The following is a 6791-nucleotide window of genomic DNA, read 5'->3' as shown; positions in this document are numbered from 1 at the left end:
GTCTGGAGAGCTGCCCAGAGGAAAAGGACCTGGGGGTGCTGGTTGACAGCCAGCTGAACGTGAGCCAGCAGTGTGCTCAGGTGGCCAAGAAGGCCAACAGCGTCCTGGCCTGTATCAGCAATAGTGTGGCCAGCAGGAGTAGGGAGGTGATTGTGCCCCTGTACTCGGCACTGGTGAGGCCGCACCTTGAATCCTGTGTTCAGTTTTGGGCCCCTCACTACAAGAAGGATGTTGAGGTGCTGGAGCGTGTCCAGAGAAGGGCAACGAAGCTGGTGAGGGGTCTGGAGCACAAGTCTTATGAGGAGCGGCTGAGGGAACTGGGGTTGTTCAGTCTGGAGAAGAGGAGGCTGAGAGAAGACCTTATCACTCTCTACAACTACCTGAAAGGGGGTTGTGGTGAGGTGGGTGTTGGTCTCTTCTCCCAAGTAAGCAGAGATAGAATGAGAAGAAATGGCCTCAGGTTGTACCAGGGGAGGTTTAGATTGGCTATCAGGAAAAATTTCTTTACTGAAAGAGTGGGCAAGCATTGGAAGAGGCTGCCCAGGGAAGTGGTGGAGTCACCATCCCTGAAAGTGTTTAAAAAACATGTAGATGTGGTGTTTAGGACTATGGCCTAGTGGTGTACTTGGTAATGCTGGGTTAACGGTTGGACTTGATCTTAAAGGTCCTTTCCAATCTAAATGATTCTATGATAACTGAAACTACCTTAGTACAAAAATATCTGTTTCCTTATTCACAGATGAAATTGCTTGGAAGTGCTCCCGATTTTACTGTGCATCCGAAAAGTGATGATGTAGGGCTTGTACATTGTGGTGCATGCAGCACAATGATGGTGTCTGGGCAAGGTCAGCTTTATAGCTGATGCCATCATGCATCATGGATGCATGCGATGGCTGGTATTGCTAAAGGAAACCATCAACACTGTTCCTTGGGTAAATTGTTTGTGGGCTGTAGTTTGATTAAATCGTTGTTTCCAGACTTCCTTTGGCAGTAAGGTCGCCATTCCTTCTTTCTGGAGCAGTTTTTAGCTGGATGACCTTTCTGAATGTTATGGGCAGATGTGTGAGCCCTCGTGGTGGCAAGAGCTGAGCAGTCAGAGATGATGAGAGCAAGTGACTGGAGAGAGCAGCAGTGCCAGCCTACATCTGTCGGAAATGTTCGTGGAGATGTAGTGTGAGATACTTGACATTCAGCATCATCCATGTGGCCTGAGAAAGCTTTTCTTGCCCATTCAAGGACACTGATTTTCAGAAAGGAGGGCTGAAAATGCAAGACTTTTGTGTAGTCAGAGATGGAAACAAGTTACAAAACCCCACAAGTGGGCTTATTTGTAAGCATGACACCATTTCTTGTGCGTGTCTGGATTGCTCGCTTTTTAATTATAAGAAAGTTGCGAATCCCAAACTTTTCCAAAAGAAACTGATTCCTGCCTTCTAGTAACTGCAATTTAATTTGTTTCTTTCAAAGACACTCATTCAGACTTTCCTGTCTTATTTATTTGGTGCTTTTCTTCTAATCCAGATGCTGTCGATGTCCTGTTATATGAACAACACAGCTTTTGTCTGGAGGAAAACAGAAGAGGTTTGTATTCGTTGGTCCTTTGACTAATGGTTCTTGAAGCATTGCTTATGCTGGGAAGCTTCTGTCTCGCCAGCAGAATGATCCCTGAAGACATGCAAACAGTGCGTTTGCTGCAGGACTGAAGTTAGGTGCAGACTGGGAGCAAAGACCTAAGTAAACTTTTTTTGTGTAGCTAAGGAAGACTGCAAGTCTGGGAATGCTGAGGGCACTGTAGGAAAAGGTACAAGAGAACAGCTAATGACGAGCTGGCTGGAAGGAGGCTCCACTACCCCCACCCTTACAAAAGGCATCTCTCAGAATTCCCCAAGCATTTTCCTTGCTTTTGCCCAATTTTCACTGCTTCCTTCCAATCCTGTGCATCATGATAGCTGCGAACAGGTACATGTACATAAGGTGTAGGAAATTCTATCTGCAGAATCAAGACAGAAAGAGCTAGATGGAATAAAGCACCTACTCACCTTCATTCCATGTTCCAGGTTCAAACCAGATAATTCATGACTCATACAAAAAAGACTTCAGACAGAACATTTACATTCTGTTAATGTCTAGCTATCTGTCTCCTACAGGACAATTACATACAAAACGATTAATAGTTAAACTCTGGTTTATATTTTCTCCAGGCAAGTTTGTGCTTTATGGAGAACTGTATGATTTTAATGGCACAGAACGGTGAAAAAAAAAATCTGTAAGGTTCTGAACACAGTTTTGTTGCTCTTGAAATCTTTTGTCTCTTAGAAAATGTAGTTACTTTAATTCAACAGTTATTTTTAATGGTTGTATTTTTAGAAACTCAGCAATTATAGATGTAACAGTGCTGAGTTATTTAAAAATACAAACTTGTGGAACACACAGTACTTGTACATTTAGGAATAACTGCTAAATGTCTGCATTTTCTTTTTCTGTTTATTTGGATGCACATATACTTTAGCTCTGTTCTTTTAACAGATTTCTCTTTCAAATATTTTTCAGTAGGCTGTCTTCCTTTAAAAGCTTGGGTTTTTCTTTGCATTTGTTGCAGTAGTTTACCAGATGCTTCTGTCAGGTACTCACTCACAAGGGTGTTCATTGTATTGAATTTCAACACTTTTTCTCCTGCTGTGCAGGCCAGTTTCAACAGCTGCTCTTCAGCTTCCAGTAACGTGCTTTCAAAGTGAACACGTTCTGATTCAGGTTAAGGAGTTGGCTTTTTTATGATCCACCGTGTCTTCTATGTTCTGTTGCTATACATTGAATTTTATGGCCCCATTGGCAGGTGCAAGGTATCAGGTAAATTACTTCCTTTTTCTGAGTCCTCTGCTGTGCAAGAAGGTAATCTTTTTGGTAAGGTTTTACATCTGATCTCACTTCCATTTAAGTTAGTGACAAGAATTGGGTTCTCGACAAGTCGTTCCCATGTTGCAAAATAGCTGGGTAAAAAGATGATTGATTAATTCGCTTTCTGCTGTGCTATTGATACCATCTTATGCTGACCTTCCCTAGCCCTGAAAAACTCAATCTGGATTCATATTTGAAGGTAAACACCAGAGTATGACTCCCCGAAGCGCAGGCTGAGCCAACGCCAAGGCAGAACCCGGAAGCAGAGGTGGTCGGTGGCCCATCGCAGGGGGCTGGTAGCACCAGGGCACAACCTGGCCACCTGGGGGGCCTCCAGCTGCTGCTGTAGCTTCTCCGCACTGATGGTTGGTGTGCGGTGGTACGCTGGTGTGACATCAGAGTGTCTCGTCTGGGGCATCATCTCCCTCCGTTACAGCAGAGGGTGATGTCCAGCAGTGTGGAGGTGGAATGGTCTCTGCGGCCACTTCTGTAAACACTTCAGCTTGGAACTCATCCAGGGGTAGAAAGACCATTGAGATCGTGAACACAAATGTAAGCATTGGAAGTAATAGCTTGTAAGAGCTCCAGCTTGTACATAGTATGCTGCTTACACAGTCTCTGGTGAAGAATAAAAATGTAACATGAGAACTAGCTCCATCTCTTGTAATTCCAGGTTGGTGTCTCAGGGGAAGTTACTGAAGAAGATGCATGCATGCTGAAAACTTCAGAAAAGTGAGCCATGAGTCCTTCTGAAAGCTGAAAAGTAGCCCTCTGATAGGGTCATGAACCTAAGACAAGTTTTTGTGTCTGTGCTGATGTTTGGAGTAGCTGGTCTACTCCTCTTCATGTATCTGCAAGCTTGGATTGAAGAACGACATACAGGTACAGTAGGTTTTCTTTCTTTTTTTAATGCAAGTGCATCCATCACTTCAAAGATGATTGTGAAGTCTATTAAATACATGTGGACAGTTGGGGGGAGTCCCCCCTGTTTGGCAGTACAATGGTATTGAAAACAGACTTGTTTTAATTGCTACACTTCATATAAGCATGAAGAAATTTCTTGAGCCACATGAAAAGATGCCCCCAGCTGCCTAATCATATCGTATCAGCTTCATTTGCAAAAGCAAGTGTTGCAAAAGCATATTGTGCATGCGTGAAGCCAAACAAGTCCAGTTTAGAAATAATTCTGTATGCTGATTTGCTGTACATTTTATTTTGTGTGGCAAGGCAATTTTTTGAGAATTACTGCTATGTCTTGTAGACAGAAGTGATCTTCTGAGTAACAATGCTCATGTGGAATCAGCCTATCCTATGTTTTTAGTTCTTTGTTTGAGACGGTTGGATACTGGACTTACAAGACTTTTTTTATGTATAGCATCAGAATCATAGTGCAGCTTTGGATAAATCTGTGTTAGCATTGTCTCAGGATTATACTCCTGAGTGAATTCCTGTTGTTCCTCATTTACCATATTTTGGTTTGCAGCACAGGTTGGTCTAGATTCCTTTATGGATGAAACTAAACCAGGCTATTTAGCTCAGCCTCTAGTGGGTGCTCAGTTCACAGGACCAGTCTAGACTTAGTACCCCCCTGAAACGTGTATAGGTGGGGTTATGTCAGTAAAGTTCTTAACACCCAATTATTTTGCTCTGCAGATCCACTTCTGTTGTGCCATGTTATTTGATGGCATATCCTTGATTGTAGTTGTATGCTTGTCTTGTTTTGGTGGTTTGTTCCCTCTGCTCCCCGGGGGCGGGGTGCTTTTAGGTTTTTTCCCCCCCATTAACAACACAGTGTGTGTCCAACTTCTTAAGAAGTCCTGACTTTCATGTCCTCTTGTCTCTATTGCTCAGCTTCCATTCCCTCTGTAAGACTCTTACTTTATATTAGGCTGAATCTTTATATTATACTGATACCATTGTGAAGAAATAAATCTCTAAAACCACATTTGTCTTCTGGCTTCGATCTGTGCTGCTATTCCGTGTGAGCTGCTGGGCTCCGGTATGTTTTAGAGAGCAGGGGTGGTGGTGAAGGGGGGGGGGGGCGGTCTAGTGCACTATTCCTGCATTTTTTTGAAACTGACCTTGAAGTTTTTTTCAACTAAGTGCAATGATCACAACATTAATTTCAGCTTGCTAGTGTTTCTGGGCTAGTCCAAGGTCTTTACAAGCTTGTATTAACAGAACTGTTAAAAGAGGTAGTACAGGCTCCCTCTGGAAAGGTTCCCTTGTCATCAGCCGTTGACACAAGGGTGCTGGCAGAAACTGAGCGCTGCGGATGAGTCTTCCTTCAAAATTCCTACTGTTGTCAGGAATGTTAAGGGCAGATATCCTTGCTTTCAAGGTAGTTCAGGAATGTAGATGATGACTGTAGATTATTGATTTGTTTACTTGCTGACATTCTTCACATTCCTTGCATCTTTTCTTGTGCTGTAATTAACCTTTCTTTCCTTGCAGTGCTCCTCGTTACTATTTCTCACTGTGTTTTTTTCCACTCCTTTCTTTTGTCTGCAGGTATCTACCATTAAAAACAAACAGGGAAAAGATATTAAAGGGGGAATTAGAACATACTGTGTTCTTTTGGGCATAATCTTCTTCGGGAAAGAGGCTTCTCCTTGTACATATAAGTAATTTCCATGTGAAAGCATTTCTGCAATAAAATGGAAACTATCAGAGAATAACAGAATGGTTAGTGAGCTTAAAGTGTGACTGCAGTTTTGAGTGCCTTTTTATCTCGCTGGACTGCTGTTGTGACAACACTTCAGCAAGATCGAAAAAAAAAAAGAATTTTGGCATTCCCTACAGTGGCTAGGTCATGCACGTTGGAAAGAGCATGGCGAAAAATCATTCTTTGGTGTCTGCTCTTGCCTCCCCTTCTTCCAATTTAACATGTAGAGAGCAATTCTTTTTTTTTATTTCAAACACCTGCATCTCCTCTAAACCTCTGCAGCTCAGTTCTGTAATGTTCTCCCATATGTTGCTTAAGAGTCAATATGAAGTAGAACATATTTGCAATATCCATTAGTTTAGTTATGGGCATTTTGCACACTTTTTTCCTCCCCTCTTCTGCTGTGTTTTTCATATTGCCACGTGTTGTGCACTGGCTTTTATAGGGATGAGCTGTGTCTGGAGAATCCCAAATTGACAAGTATCTTTACAAGGATTTTATGTGCTCCTTTAATCGTATCACTAGTCACACAGCTGTAAGACAGCTAGTTTTAATCTGCAAGTGGCTGAGCGTGTGATTTGATGTTCTATTAAGAAATGGAAAGTGTGCCTCGTGCTTCTCAACTGCCGTGCTGTGAGCCTGTAGAGACAAGTGTTTGTTGAAGGCAGAACTATTTTTATCTTCCACGGTGCCCTGCTCAAGACCTACAGCATTCGTGTTTGCATATGGTTGCTGAAGGATGGAAAGTTGGCTCCACTTGAGTTTAGGAAAGTATCTGTTTTGCACCAGTGAGGTGCTGCTGCTTACAACTCAAATTCCTCTGAATATCTGACTGGGAGCCTTTATAAATCACAATCACTGGAAGAGATAGTACATTTTACTTGATTGTTGATTGTAATGTTCATTCTTATTTCTCAGGCTTTCCTAGCTGTGGTGTGAATGATTCCCCATCAGATTTAGATTTTGTGGGGAATCAGAAAATTGTATGGAATGATACAGTTTCCTTATTAGTGTTTGTCCTACTATATAGAAGTCAGACTGTCTGCTTTCACACTTGCCATTCTCATTGCCATCTTTCTCTCTTTCCAGCTGTTCATAATTTTCCACACTAGACCTAATGCCACTTTTCTTTCATAGTTTGAATTTTTTCTGTTTGGCTTACTTCTTTCTACTTCCTCTTCACATTTCTCAGATATCAACTGTGATTTGATTCCCCCATCTTATTTTCCTC

General features: G+C 42.2%; 1 pseudogene; it reads left to right on the top strand.

Moving 5' to 3' along the window:
• The window catches only part of LOC104624802, a 7606-nt pseudogene extending 3824 nt beyond the window's left edge, over positions 1–3782 (top strand).
• The last annotated feature ends 3009 nt before the right edge of the window (positions 3783–6791 follow it).

The sequence above is a fragment of the Phaethon lepturus genome, unplaced genomic scaffold (assembly GCF_000687285.1).
Source record: "Phaethon lepturus isolate BGI_N335 unplaced genomic scaffold, ASM68728v1 scaffold16008, whole genome shotgun sequence".
NCBI lineage: Eukaryota > Metazoa > Chordata > Aves > Phaethontiformes > Phaethontidae > Phaethon > Phaethon lepturus.
The sequence above is the reverse complement of the archived record's forward strand: the minus strand, read 5'-3'. Positions and strand labels throughout refer to the sequence as shown.